Source organism: Stegodyphus dumicola, chromosome 5 (genome assembly GCF_044657685.1).
Source record: "Stegodyphus dumicola isolate Sdum_Otavi_A_Nest chromosome 5, ASM4465768v1".
NCBI classification, from domain to species: Eukaryota; Metazoa; Arthropoda; class Arachnida; order Araneae; family Eresidae; genus Stegodyphus; species Stegodyphus dumicola.
In genome coordinates, this window is record NC_140772.1 from 76,645,941 (window position 1) to 76,661,615 (window position 15,675).

Here is a 15,675-nt window from a genome sequence, read left to right on the forward strand (position 1 = left end):
CCCGAACATTGGACAGGCCTACGAGCACGGTGCTGAAAATTGTACGAAACATCCTGCAATGCTATCCGTACAAAATTGGCCATGTGCAGGAGTTGCTTCCGCCTGACCTGACAGCTAGGGAGACGCTTGCGTTAGAATTCCTGGCTCGCATGAAAGTGGATAATGAATGGCCGTGGAAAATTTTGTGGAGAGATGAAGCCCATTTCCATCTGACAGGATACGTGAATACCCAGAATTGTCGAATATGGGCAACAGAAAATCCACTGGCAACGCACCCCGTACCACTTCATCCTGAAAAGGTCACGGTATGGTGTGGCTTTACGGCATCATTCATCCTAAAACCACAATTTTTCGAGCAGAGTACTTCCGGTCCAGTTACTGCAACCGTCACTGGTCAGAGGTATGCGTCTCTTTTGCGCAACCACATGATTCCAGCTCTGCAACAGCGTGGATGTGTGGATGAAATCATTTTTATGCAAGATAGCGCTCCTCCGCACATTGCACATCCCGTGAAGCAGCTGCTGAGGCGCCATTTCGGAAATGCTCGAATTATCGGCCGTCATTTCCCTACAGCCTGGCCATCCCGATCGCCTGATCTTACTCCGTGTGATTTCTGGCTATGGGGATGTCTGAAGGATGCTGTGTTCCGTGCTCCAATTGCAAATTTAGCGGAATTAAAGGCACGCATTTCGCAACACATTCTGAACATCACCCCGGAGACACTGCGATCCGTTGTGGAACATGCTGTTTGTCGCTTTCAACTTGTTGCACACAACACCATATTGAACATGTTTTGTGCCAGTCTCGCGACAGTTCCGAACTTTTTTGATGAATGGTTCTTATGCGGTATGTCGCCGCAAAACTCTTGAAACCGATTTGTCCCTTTCGATGTGATATGTACAGTCATGCAAATAAAATTATTCAACAATTCTAATTTGTCAAAGCATTTTAATGTGTAACTTCCACCTTAGCCATTGTTTTACGAATCGCTTCTCGTTTCTCGTCGTGATTTTGCCGCTTACAGCGCCATCTGTTGCTAACTTTTGAAACTAAATTTTTTCTTCTGCCATACGCTTTCCGACTTCTTCAATAACATTCCTTTCAAATTTCACATCATTTTCATCAGTGGTTCTTTTTTATAGCGTTTTGAAACTTAAACTTTAATTATAATCACCCTGTATATATGTTTCTCGCAGTGGGATAAAACAACGGTACCTAGAGCAATCAAATTTTGAATAACGTACGTTTCCACCCGAATATGGGCATCTGGAAGCCCAAATTTGGAATTTGTTTTATTATCTATTTCATATTTTGTAACACTTAAATTAATTTTTGATTAACAGACTCAACTAATTGAAAGCGAGCAATGGCAACACACTCAAGCAATGGCAACACACTAATTTAAATTATAGTCTAGGCAAGTAATCATTAAGGTAATTCACTAAAAAGCACTGCATTCGATACACAGAAGGCCTGCACATATAGAACGAAAACGTCCTTATAGATCCTGCTCTGCTGTTGATGCTGTAGTATGAACCTTCAAAAACAGTTACAAGTTTGGTTTGGTTTGTCTAATCACGGTAAAACCCTCAAGAACTGTCTGCCTAAGAGAAGGGATGCCTTCGAAAGGAAACTGGCTCATATACACCTCCGTGTATATGAGGTTCGTAGTTTTCCCTATACACATAGGGAAAACTATATACATAGGGAAAACTACAAAAATGATCTTATACGCAGCCTTTCGTCGCGATTCGAACCCCGGTGTAATCTACCAGTGTTCAGGGACTGGTGAGCTTGGTTATAGAAAGTTGTAATCAAAGCGCAACGCCCTTTCATTTCTCAGTAAAGCACTGCTGCCCTCATATGCTCTCAATTATCAAGTAACTGCTCGCTTGGAGAGGCACAATACGTAAAACATGCACGAATATGCAAGTACCGTTGAACTCTCTTTTAACTAGCATATTGAAGTGAATATCAGCAGGTGATTTAAATAAACATTAAATCAAATTAAAATTCATAATAATCTAAAACGGAATGTATAATTACTTATTTATATACACAGATCGTTTAAAATCCTATGAATAATACAGAACTTAAAATGACTTGAACTCTGAGAAATAACAACAAAAACAAAATGATTTGTTTGATTTACAAAGAGACTTCAAAGGAAGAAACCCAGTCATTGCACATCAGCAATTCGTAGCACAGTTTCCAAAATAATGTATGAAAAAAAAAAAAAAAAAAAAAAAAAAACATTTTTATTTCTAGCTCGCGATAGTGTGTATAGGAAATTCTAAAGATATGCTCATTTTAAAATTATTTTGCGACATTGCTGTTGAACTGAATTTTATGTTTTAAGTCCGAAGAACAAACATTACATAAAATAAATAAAGCTAACACACAAAATGTTAAAAAATGCCGCTTTGTAATGTAAAATCTGAAAGCTTTAAGATTTTGATTAAATATTCTTTTTTTAATTAATTAATTTTTATTTTGTTAATTTTTTTCGAAATTTTATTAGTCACCTTTTACTTCTTTGTCTTGCTCTTGAAAAGTCTTTGTCTTGCTTCTTTGTCTTCTTGTTTGCTATCTAAAATGTAGGCCAATAAGGCTGTATTAGTTGCCGTTTTATAATTACAAGGTATCTTAAAATGGAATAGAGTTGTCCTAAATGGTGTGGTAGCTTGCAGATTTAATCACCATTTTTTTACTTAATTTTGAGTACATTAAAAAGCGTAAAATAGTACAAATTTACTATCTTTGCAATATAAAAAATTCTTTTAAACTTCGTAGATTTCGGAGTCTTATCGATAGGATAATGACACATGAAATCAGTTTTGAAACATTTGCATTCTGTGCTTTTGTGGTATGTTCATCGAAGATGAGATGCAATAGAACCGCAGCTGTTTGATCATTAGCAGGGCAGAGCTTCAGGACAACAGAGCCCTTTTCAACCTTATTCATTATTTTACACGATATTATTTTGGAAACTGCTACGAATTGCTGATGTGCAATGATTGGGTTTCTTCCTTTGAAGGCTCTTTGTAAATCAAACAAATCATTTTGTTTTTCTTGTTATTTCTCAGAGTTTAAGTCATTTTAAGTTCTGTATTATTCATAGGATTTTAAACGATCTGTGTATATAAATAAGTAATTATACATTCCGTTTTAGATTATTATGAATTTTAATTTGATTTAATGTTTATTTAAATCACCTGCTGATATTCACTTCAATATGCTAGTTAAAAGAGAGTTCAACGGTACTTGCTTATTTGTGCATGTTTTACGTATTGTGCCTCTCCAAGCGAGCAGTTACTTGATAGTTGAGAGCATATGAGGGCAACAGTGCTTTACTGAGAAATGAAAGGGCTTTGCTCTTTGATTACAACTTTCTATAACCAAGCCCACCAGCGGACGAGCGGTAAAATCCCTGAACACTGGTAGATTACACCGGGGTTCGAATCGCGACGAAAGGCTGCGTATAAGATCATTTTTGTAGTTTTCCCTATGTATATAGTTTTCCCTATGTGTATAGGGAAATCTACGAACCTAGTATACACGGAGGTGTATATGAGCCAGTTTCCTTTCGAGGGCATCCCTTCTCTTAGGCAGACAGATCTTGAGGGTTTAAACAAACCGTGATTAGACAAACCAAACCAAACTTGTAACTGTTTTTGAAGGTTCATACTCCAGCATCAACAGCAGAGCAGGATCTATGAGGACGAGTTCGTTCTATATGTGCAGGCCTTCTGTGTATCGAATGCTGTGCTTTTTAGTGAATTACCTTAATGATTACTTGCCTAGACTACAATTTAAATTAGTAACCTGTGAAATGGCACTGATATCTTATTGTATTTTACATGGTCAAAATTCTTGAATGGAAGGTAAAGGGGAAATATTCGTCGAAGACCTTGAAGTTTTCGCCACACTGAGAATTCTTTATTAGGGATTACTTAAAAGTGTACCTATGCTTGTTATTCGTTATGTTCACGTCCCAACGGGATAGTAGTTAGTAACTCTCACCATCGTACCGGAGGGTCCGGGATGGAATCTCGGAGGCGCTTGAATGTTTGTAAATGCATAATATCTTTGTGGCATGGGAATACTCTAAATATATGACGAGCCGGAATTCCTCCTATGTGGTTTAGTGGTAGAGAAGATAGATGGGAGACCTTTAGACCCATGCCCTGGGGTGTTCTGTCTCAAAATTTAGGTGAAACTGCGCAAAATCGTACTGTCACCTATATGGTTCCCAAGGCTCTTGGCAACGATAGACGTAATCTGGTGCTCCTTGTCACGATAAATTTCATGGATTTCTTTTGATGATGAGGTCAAGCAAGTAAGATTAGTCGCAATAACAATTCATTAGTAACTTCATTCTTTTTTAGTCTTATTCATTATTTTGATGATATTTGTTCTATGCTCTTTGTTTGTGTGGTGATCAGTGATGAATGTAGAATTCATTCGTCGCTCGGTATTTCAACAGATAATGGGGACCACCTTCTAGTTCGGTACAGATGCAAGTATCCGTTGATGAATTCCTTCTGAGGTATAGGTTGTAGGAAATAGTCTATTTTTGGAATAGCTGTTTAGTCTATTCGTGTTAAAATTTGGTAATACACTGACGGCTGCATTTTCCTTTCGTACGATATCCCATTTCTGCTAACACGCTTCCAATGAATGTTGTTATAGATTGGCACTGAATGATTTGTTGATCATGGGCATGTATAAAAATATTTCCATTTATTGTTGCTGTATTTGTGTTGCATTTTTTGCATGTGTATCTGATGCTTCGCTACCATTGTATACTTCATGGCCTTTGATATAATAATGTGCAGAATTTTGAGATAATAATGTGCTAAATTTTGGAATTTCTTAATATGTCCTGCGTTCTGTTCTTTATCAGAATCTCTGTTGTATGTTTTGAATGCTATGCAGTGTTGACTGGCAGTTACATTTTTATTTATGCTAGTTCTTTCACATTCAAGCATCTTAAGTATTTTTGTTAAATCAGCTTGGAATAGACTACTTTCAATAGCTAAATGTCTTTCCCATGTTTTCAAAGTCTTTTGTGCTTTATTAGGACATATGCAGATCCTCTGTTATCTTCGATTTTATGACCATGTTTAGATGGTTAGACCATGAGATAATGGTTAGATTTTACAGTTATTAATATCTTGATAATGATGTGATATAGGTATCGTTTTTAAGCAGAGTTACATGTTACCATCAACTGGGGGGCAGTTGGTTCATGAAATTCTAGTTTTGTCGTTGGCTGCGTTGAAACTATTACTGAAGATATTTGACCGGACATACGTTGTATTACTTGGATTTTATTTACTTGTACTTTATATGCAATGGCATTCTACCTGTTTATACCAGCAATTCGGAAGTGGAAATAACTTTATTCGTGTATCATCAAGCATACCATATAGCATCAAACACAGAATTTTAGATTCACGCATCCTACCTACTGGAAAATTTACCACCTCCTGTGGGAGGACGCGTTTATCAAATGTTTTGAACTCAGGTAATTCAACGAGTAACTTAAAAGTTTGAGTTCAATTAAAAATGTTACCCTATTAATCCAAATTTGGAATTCCAATAAAATTGATGCTTAACTAAATCATTTGGAGGAAGCGCATCATGGCCTTGAAAGTCTCACGGTTGCAGCAATAGCGAAAATGGTCAAACGGGAGACACAAATGTGTGATCTGAGAATTGTTAAAAACTTCGATCTGTACTAGTAATGACATTTGGCATTTCTTCTTATAAATAAAACAGAGCATGTTCACCAGCACATAAGAGCCTGTATTTCTCCCGTGGTACTTTTTGCGAATACGATTCACTTTCTGTTTCGGAAGAACTAATCTCTGAAATTTCTGACTAAAAGGTCTGTGTTGCAATCAAAGCCTTCTGCCTGATCAAAGCCTTCTGCCGCCAAAGTACATGAAGGGTTAATACTTTAAATTATCACGTAATATCGTACTCAGGTCCTTTGAGATATTTACCAGTGCAAGCATTTCGCACATACCAAGACTCTGCTGTGAAAATACTATATGTGCTAAAAGTTCTGTGATACGCCATGATAATCATAGCTACTCTGCTGCGCCACTGCGCATAAAGTGATGCTAGAACATGTCCATGATAAAAATTAGAGAAGCACATTTAGAGCATTAAATTTACTGGAAGGTTAATCTTACCTGAACGCACGAAAGTTAGCAGTTAACGCCCATCAACAATGCAATATATCCTATGCCGATACCATAATACTTACTAAATCCGTGTCTACTCAAAAAATTATTAATGAACAAAAGAACGAAATTTTGACTAGTTTACAAAAGCCAAATAGTAACACTGCTGCTTTAATCCTGCTTTCCAAGCCTTTTTCAATAATATTTTGTAAAGAGAAATTAATAGTTTGTAGTACAGACCTAAACTCTCGAGATCTGGCATTCTGCAGAACATTTACAATATGATGGGCGCGGCGACCTAACAGAGCTTGCACAAAAGCTTTTAGAATTACGGTTTTCAGCTGAGGATTGTCACTTGGCTCTCAGTCGCGTTTCCACAAGAAGAGATTGGGCTTCAAGATTGCGTTCTAAATACTACTCTATTCCGACTAAAAATAAACTCATATCTAAACGAACTCCTTCCCAGTGTGCTGGATTTATTGGTTGATAACGTTCAAACACGGATCCAAGGATCAGAAATCAAGTATGTGGAGATGCAGTTGCAGATAATGCTAACAAGATCAATAACTGTTCCGTTAGACATTAATTTATGTTTTCTTATCGAAAGACCATTTGTATATACTTTTGTTGAAGATGAAATCTTATCCAAAGCTAGAGATCAATTTTCAGTTAGTGATTTCAGTTTTATCTGAAGCGAAATTTACTGTTTGATCTACAATTTACATTTCTTTCGTATGTTGTATACTTGAGATATTAATACTTCAAAATTTTAAACCTATTAAAATACTTATGAACATATTCTGGGCCTCAGATCACTTCTCAGTGCTTCCGGTTTACAGAACACTTATCTGCTCAAAGTTTGGTTACGGCTCAGTTGTTTATGGATCAGCACGGTCTCCTATTTTGTTAAACCTGCATTTCATTCATCACTAAGGTTTGTGGATTTCTTCCGGTGATTTTCTAACATCTCTCCAGAGACTCTATACTGATTATTGCTCCAGCTAAGGCATGAGAAATTCACTCCACATTATTAATGAGGATGTGTTAATATCCGAGATATTTCATTTGAGGCTTGACTATTTATTTTCTATTTTCTTTCTCCATAAAGGTTCATTCATAGTTGAAGGATATTGCTTATCTGACTTGAAAATACATTCATTATAAAGTATTTGGAAATCTATCTTTGGGAGAGTGCGCAAACTCAGCTTCTGGATGTTCCCTGCCATTTTAATATGAATGTAAACAGCATTTTAATTGAAAATAGGCATACATACAGCAGTTATTATCCCATTTATATAGATGGGTCAAGCGAAAGGTAACCACTTATTGTTGATACATTATTCATGGTACATTTGATTGTTAATATACAGAGTAAATGATTGCACGAAGCCTTCTGAATATATATATATATATATATCGGAATTAACTGCTTTCAATTATGCTTTTCATATACTTATTTTTTTTATGTAGGAAAAAGTGCATAATTTGTTAACTAGTAGAAGATATATCATTTAGATTGACTCATATAGTGCCTTGAAAGCGTTAGAAACAAATTCTGACGCACGTCAAATTGGTAACACTGAAATACAGGCATAAAGCTTAAAATATCGAGCCTAAATGATCTGTGGCCCACAAGATATGAATAAATTTGAAAGTTTGAAAAAAAAAAAAAACTTCAGATTCGAAACTACAAAGGAAAACAAAGGCCTTTGGCAGGCTGCGCCTTTGAGACATTTGGGGAAGAGGGGTTATTTACAAAATTTTGCTTTTTAGAACTGATCCATTTCATCTCAGTAATTCACAATGCCCAACAGGGACAGAGATTTAAATTAGCTGAAAACTGTGAATTCAACTCAGGTTCAATCTGGAGAATGGATTAGCTGCATGGATATTTTGGTGCCCTTCCTCATACCTAGGCGAACAGGATCAAAGCTGCCTTAGAACGTTTTCCACGAAGGCATCCCTCCCTCTACGTAGAGTCCTTATATATTTTCCCGACATCAAATAATTAAATTCAGTGATTATAAAATATCCTATGTTGAATACTAATTAAAATTATCTCTATCAAGCGCCGAGTAATTTCTTCCGTGCTTTTATTTTGTGTAACAAACCGATACAGTATTAACTTAATTAACAATTGTTGACTGAGGGTTTTTTCATCCCTTAGCCCTGTTGAAATGTAATTTTACTACAAAAGTCTGCACCGGTTCCATAACAGTTTGGTTTGGTTTATTGAGATTACGGCAACGCTCACTAGGGCTATCTGTCTAAGGGGAGGGATGCCTTCGTGGAGGACTTTCTAAGGAAAACTGGCTCGTATACACGTTACACATGGGGGAAAAACACGAAAACGCCCATGCGGCCAGCCCGTTCGCGGGATTCGAACCTCAGACCGAACTACCAGTGTTCAGCGACTTTACCGCTCGGGCGCTGTTGGGCCCGGTTCCATAACGAGTCCAAATTAGAGTAATTTCTGCAGTGCATGGTTAGAATTATCCCTTCGTAATCGCAGCGATAGAATTTAATGTATTTTAAATGTTATCAACAAGATATAATACCAAAAATCCGATGAAGATTTAAATTATAGAGAAATAAATTTATCGTTTTTAAATTTTTAAGTAATTAGTTAAATAAAAACATGTTGATTAAATTAAAAAGATAAAATCAATATAAATTAATTATCTTGTATTTTGCCCAATGGCAGCAGTTGATAATTGGTTATGTGCGAATTGTTTGAAAGAAAAACATCTCGTATTTTGCATTTGAAACTAAATGCAGTATAATCCTTTATATGTTACGTTAAAGAGGAAAACATTTTTAAAACTAAAATCAGTAGTACAACAGCCCTAGTGGGCCACGGTCTTCAGTGCCCCGAAATCTGCTTTCTTGACCTCGGTCCCCGTAGTTCATTAGCATATGCCCTGGGCAAGTGGTCAGCTTGTCGTAGGATCCCCGGTGTTCAGTCCCCAACAAAAACAGTTTATTATCAGCGTAATTTAATTTTCTAAACTCGTATCAGTGTATGAAGAAAATTAAAACTTAACGGATAAATTTCGCAAAATGTATTTCTGTTCCGTCCTTAACAGGAGGTCTCCTCGTTGTTGAACCAAAGACACGCATTTAATACTTTCAAAATTGCGTAATGGTGTGGTGTTGTTGGTGTATTTAATTATGGCAAAGCACACTAGGGCTATCTGCCTAAGGGGAGGGATGCCTTCGTGGAGGACTTTCTAAGGACAACTGGCTCGTATACATGTTACACATGGGGAAAACCACGAAAACACCCACGCAGCCAGCCCGTTCGCGGGATTCGAACTTCGGACCGAACTACCAGTGTTAAGCGACTTTACCGCTCGGCCGCTGGTGGGCTCAAAAATTGCGTAATGAAAATTATTTGCGCTAGCATTAATGCTATTTATGTATTTTTTAAAGTGTTATTAATGCAAAGAGACATTTCTCTGTTTAACAATAGTGAAGTAAATGAAGCGATTTCATTGTAAGATTGTATATAATTCATTTATGTGATGTAAGAAGTTTATGTTTCGAAATAACATGAAATCTTAGTCGATAAAATTATCGATTAAATAACGATACAACGATAAAGTTTAAACGATAAAATTATCGATGTAATTTCGGAGGAAAATCATGAAACTAAATGAATTCAAAAGAATAAACATTCATATGTAGTTAGTCAGAGAATTATCCCAATATTAAAGGTATACATATAAAAGAAAAAAAAAATATACCTTTATATCGGAAAGTAATTACCTTAAAATACTCCCCTACATTTTTCGCATTTTAACACTTCTTAATAAATGTTAACATAAACAAAAGAGTGAATTAAATCATCCTGAACGTTTGCATTTTTCATTTTCAAGTTTACCCTTATCACTGAAATATATGAAATATTCTTAAACATTGCGTAACTTTGCTGTTGGAATTCATCGAATTCAGTTACCGCAATAAAGTGCTGCTTGTTAGACCTTAAAGTTTAAAATGTGAGTAAAGGTATACGGAAAAAAATTTTAGAAGAATTTTAACTAGAAATTCTGGCAGTTTATTTACTACGATACGTACACTAATATATAATTTTTTAGTATTAACTTCAGCATTGGTGAACTTCTTTAAATTACTATTTAGTTTTGGTAAACAAAATATATTTATTCATATATGTTATAAGGTATTTATCCCGCTTTCCCAGCGTACCTTCGTGGTGTAGTGGTTAGCACCCTCAGCTGGTATTTTAGAGGTCCGTGGATCGATTCCCGGCTAAGTTGATTGCATATTTTTCATCTCTCCGGCTTTTCCAATTAACCTAATGTCTCTGCAATGTTAAAATTCATGAAGAGAAAGAAAACAACGAAAAAATTCATGAAACAAAGAGTTTTCTTTAATATTCATAAGTAATACTTCTCATACTTTAAGTTAAACAATAAAATCAACAGTTTACATTTTGAAATATTATTTAATTTTAGTTCGAAAAAAAAAAAAAAAACTTCGTTTGGCTACAGTTAATTTAAAAGGACGTTATAAAGCATTCAGTCATCACAAAATGTTGCTTTCTTTTAATTTAAAACAACAGTTTTTTAATATATTGGAATTCTCACCCCCATAATCTAACGAAATTCATTATTTGATCATAATCTTCATGTCATTCTTTTTCATATGCGTGGTAGAACCATCTTTTCCACATAACCAAGATTAAGCATTATACAACTGAAATAGAATTTTACCATTTGAAATCTCAAATTGTTGCCACCAAATATTAGAGCACCAAAATTTGGAACCTCATCAACTAAAGACATTTGTTGCTAACAGAGTGTCTGTTATTCGAGCAATGACTGCTGTTCATGAATGGTACTATGTTAGCACTCATCAGCTGATTTGATATCACGGGGAATTGAAACTTCCTAATGATTTATGGTCATAAGGAGCAATTTTCTTAACTAAAATGAACTGAAATCTTGTAAAACAATTTCATCTGGAGCACGTGAAAAAACTCTAGTTAAGGACAATGATTTATTTAATCTAAATGTGAACTCTAATTCCCTTATGTTTGCATTATACGCTTTCTAAGTTCTGTTTGCAGATTTATAGCTAATTCTAAAGGAAACGTTTAATAGATACTCTGACTGTTAAAGAATTGAATGACGCTGAGAAAATCATCATAAGTTATGTAAAGTCGGAATGTTTTGGACAGGATATTCCCTGCTTGAAAAATAAGAATTGGCTTTCTCCAAAAATAAGTTAAAATTTTTATGTCCATTTTTAGGATGTATCTTGAGACTTACAAATAGTAATCTTAATTAGAATAAAAAAATTATTAAAGATCATGTGTTTACAGGATTAATTTTTGAGTATCATCATGTTAAATATTTGCATATTGGTGCACAAGATACCAATTTTTTATCGAAAAATACACAAATGCAAAACGTGTCTCAAGCTTTTAATGCTCAATTTCGTAAGTTTTATTTAAATATTTCTTATTTACTCAACCTACACTAGAAAGTTCAACGCATAAAATTATGTAGGAATTTAGAAAGAAAATTTTTCTTAATTTTAAAGATATCGTGGTGATGACATATATTATAACTCTTATGTTTTCAAAATAAGAAGGAAAGGCAAACAGAAAATGGATGCAGAAGAGTTTCTAATTCCTAGGTACCTTCATAGAGCCCAGATACTAATTCAGAGGTGCCATTAAATATGTTTAGAAGCTGACAATTTTCGATCATGTATAGGAGATATTAATGTTATTTGGTATCAACCTTTCATATGTAGATTGCTCAAGGAGAGAAAAACATGAGCTCTTGTACTTTAATTCTTGTCGAATTGAAATACAGCATCTAGAGAATTCTAGAATTTTCATATAAAGTCATTACAATTGGCGTAGTTTTGAGAAATCAGTAACTATGTTCAACGCATTTCAAAATCTAATATACTTATTTCTACTTAAAGTATATTTAAGCTGTATGCACGATTATATATTTACAAAACGAAATTTGAAATCTATTGTATTTATTTCTACATAAGGGTTTGTCAAGTTGCTCGCAGATTTATATACAGTAGAACGTTCAGTTAAACATTCTTCAAATCTTTTTTGGATGTATTGGAAAAGGGTTACATATACATATTTATATATACGATGCCACATAACTATGCTAGAAATGCACAGTAATGGAAAACTACCATAAGCAATTTCCTAAATATGTTCCAATGCTTCAAGAAAACGCTCTTTCTGTTTACATGCATTTACATAACACTTGCTAATTTAAAGTTCTTACATCACTTTTCCACTTACGTCTGGTTTCATATTTTACCTGAAATATTTATTTCATTATGGAAATAAAAAGCTTTGGCGTTATGATAATTTACCCGGTTTCTATTTTCTGCTCATACATCTCATGGGAAATAAAAATTCCTTTGCAAATTTCCTGACGTAATTACATATCCAAACACGCAAATCATCTTCCGAGTAAAATGTTTGTTTCTGGAGAAATAAACATAAGAAGAAATGCCTAAATTTAATCTACTTCTCTTTCGCATCATCAAAAACGCAAATAAAAATTACCAAAATAAAACAGCAAAAGAGTGATATATCTTCAAGTGGATACGAGCATATTTTATGCTATCTTGCCAATTATTCAAAATGCAACTAAATTTTATAAAACAATCGTAATATTACTTCAGCTGTTATGAAAGGACGCAATTCATAAGGAAATTTTAAATTCCTAGTTGCGTTTCTTAATTTTATGTATTTTATTTATGGCGAATTTGCCTTCCTGAAAAGCATTTTTGGAAGAACTGCTACAAACTGCAACGAACAGCTTGTTATTATCATGTGTATTTTGAACAATATATGTAGACAATGTTTAAGGCAAAATATTGCTATTAATTTCTTTAGAAACCCTTTTTCAGCTTTCTGGAATACTCTCATCTTCGCAGGCTTTGTATTATTTTTTTATTAATTATTTTAGAATAATGATATCTTACAACAGCAGGTGGAACATTTATTGTAACTAGGAATAGGCAAAAATATCAGAGTGGAAGCTAATAAGATATTTGAATATAAAGTGCGTTGATCTTCACTTAGTCACTGACTGACACGAAAATATCGCGCGAAGAAAGAGCCTGGCATATCGGGCGCATGTGTTAGAGCAGAGTTTCTTAAAGTGCGGGTGCCGACACCGATTGGAGTTGCAGAACGTGCAGGAGGAGGTTGCAAAACATTTCAGCAATTTTGATATTTCTTTAATTTCTATTATAATAATTTTACAATTACCAAATATTGATAATACAGACAAAAAAATGAAAACCTTTTGACGCATTTATTTATAACAGAAACGTTCATTTTACTTTAAGAATTAAAGTTAATGAACTGAAACTGCAATAATTTATTACAGCACAAGTGAAGAAACTGATAGTTTTACTCACGCGTGTATCGGATTTGCGCAATGCGTATGGGGTCCCACAAAATTTTCGTAAATACTCGTTTTATGGGGCTACAACACCAAAACGTTTAAGAAACATCGCGTTAGAGCAATCAACGGAGGTTGTAAACTGTCCCTTTTCGAAATTGATTACCTGTTTTTGAAAAATAATAACTGCATATTAAATACTCAGTATCATGATTGTACAATAGTTTTGATGTTTAACATCACAGGTTTGATTAACATTCCAGCTTCCACCTCGCTGGTAGGTATATAATTCAAATCCAGTTCATCACGTTTATATACTTCGCGTACAAAGTCATGACGAATATGTCATGATTGTATGATGACATTACATGTATGCTTTCTGATATGTATGCTATATCATGATATGTGTGCTGAATTCTTCATTGTTTTCTGAACTCCGTGATTTTCACAGCGTATTGTAGGTTTTCCTTTTTCTAACCTAGCTCCTTGAAAAAGGTAGATATTTCCATTGGCAGCCTGAGAAAGATCGCTAAATTCAGCCTTAGTTGCTTATTGAGCTGCTTTCGCGATTTCCAAATTATGGCGGAACCACTTAGTATAAATGCAAAAGCTGTATATGGTTTGCGATTGTTCAATATGTGACGCCCAAACTGCATCTGTTGCGACTCCTATTAAGTTTAGCATTTCAAGTTTATTATTATTTAAGATTTTGTTTTGCAATTTTGTTTGATGTATGAATCTGACAACCAGTTTCGAATGATGTCATCGGAGAAATTCCCGTTCTTATAAGCAAGCAGCTGTTAAGTTAGTTGCGTTACTGAAATACTGAATGTTTTTTCATCATTAAAATGTACGGATCACTTGATCTTTATTATTAACTCTACATATAAATAATCGTATTTTTCTGTATATGTTCAGGTGTGTGTGTGTCAGGTGAATATTCAGCCCTCCATCTGCCTCATGGTTTCGCGTGTTTTGGAAAAGAATGCTTCGCTGTATCAAGGAACTTCTTCGAAAGTGTTTAGGAAAATCCTGTATCACATATGAAGAAATGTTGACTTTGCTCACTGATTGTGAGGCCACTATAAATGGACGACCACTGGCATATTTGTCAGACGACCCTAACGAATTGAAAGCATTTACGCCTTCTCACTTTATTCAAGATTTAGGGAAAAGAGAAACCATTGATTTGGATGTAATTGCCTCTCAGCACTTACTGAAACGTGTGCGTTATCTTAACGGAGAAAAACGATTTCTTCGGGAGAAAATGTTCTAGTTGAGTCAAAGAATCCAAACAGGATACATTGGCCTTTAGCCCCGATAACTGAACTGTTCGCTGGCAAAGACAATATTGAACGTGTTGCAAAACTACGAGTCGGCAATGGTGAAATCATACGGCCCCTCCAGCGAATTTATCCTTTGGAGCTTACTTCTGCCGACAACTTCATTGAAGTATCTCAAAACCTGAGACTATCTCAGAATCAGAAATTTGTGATAACAAGATTCCGTAGAGTGTAAGAGTAAAACGCAGCGGTCGTCGAGTAGTGCGTGTTAAACGTACGGACTTATGAACTGCTATTGTAATGTCATTTGTGTGTTTAGTGTTCTTTGATGTTATACTTACATGTTTACAGTTCTTATTTCAGTCTCATATCATGTGTTAAAATTTATGTCTATTATATGTATACATTTTCATTACTTCATTTTGCATTGCCTTAAGTAAAGCATGCCTGCAATGCAAAGGAGGAGAGGATGTTGCGACTTCTGTGAAGTTTAGCATTTCCCGTTTATTATTATTTAAGAGTTTGTTTTGCAGTTTTGTTTTACGTATGAATCTGGCAACCAGTTCCGAATGTTGTGATCGGGGAAATTCTCGTTCTTCTAAGCAAGCAGTAGTTAAGTTAGTTACGTTACTGAAATACTGAATGTTTTTTCATCATTAAGATGTACGGATCACTTGATCTTTATACTGAACTCTACATGTAAGTAATCTCATCCCTTTCGATAACTTTTAGCTGTTACCTAAATAGGTGAGGGTTTGGATTTAGCATATCACATATTAT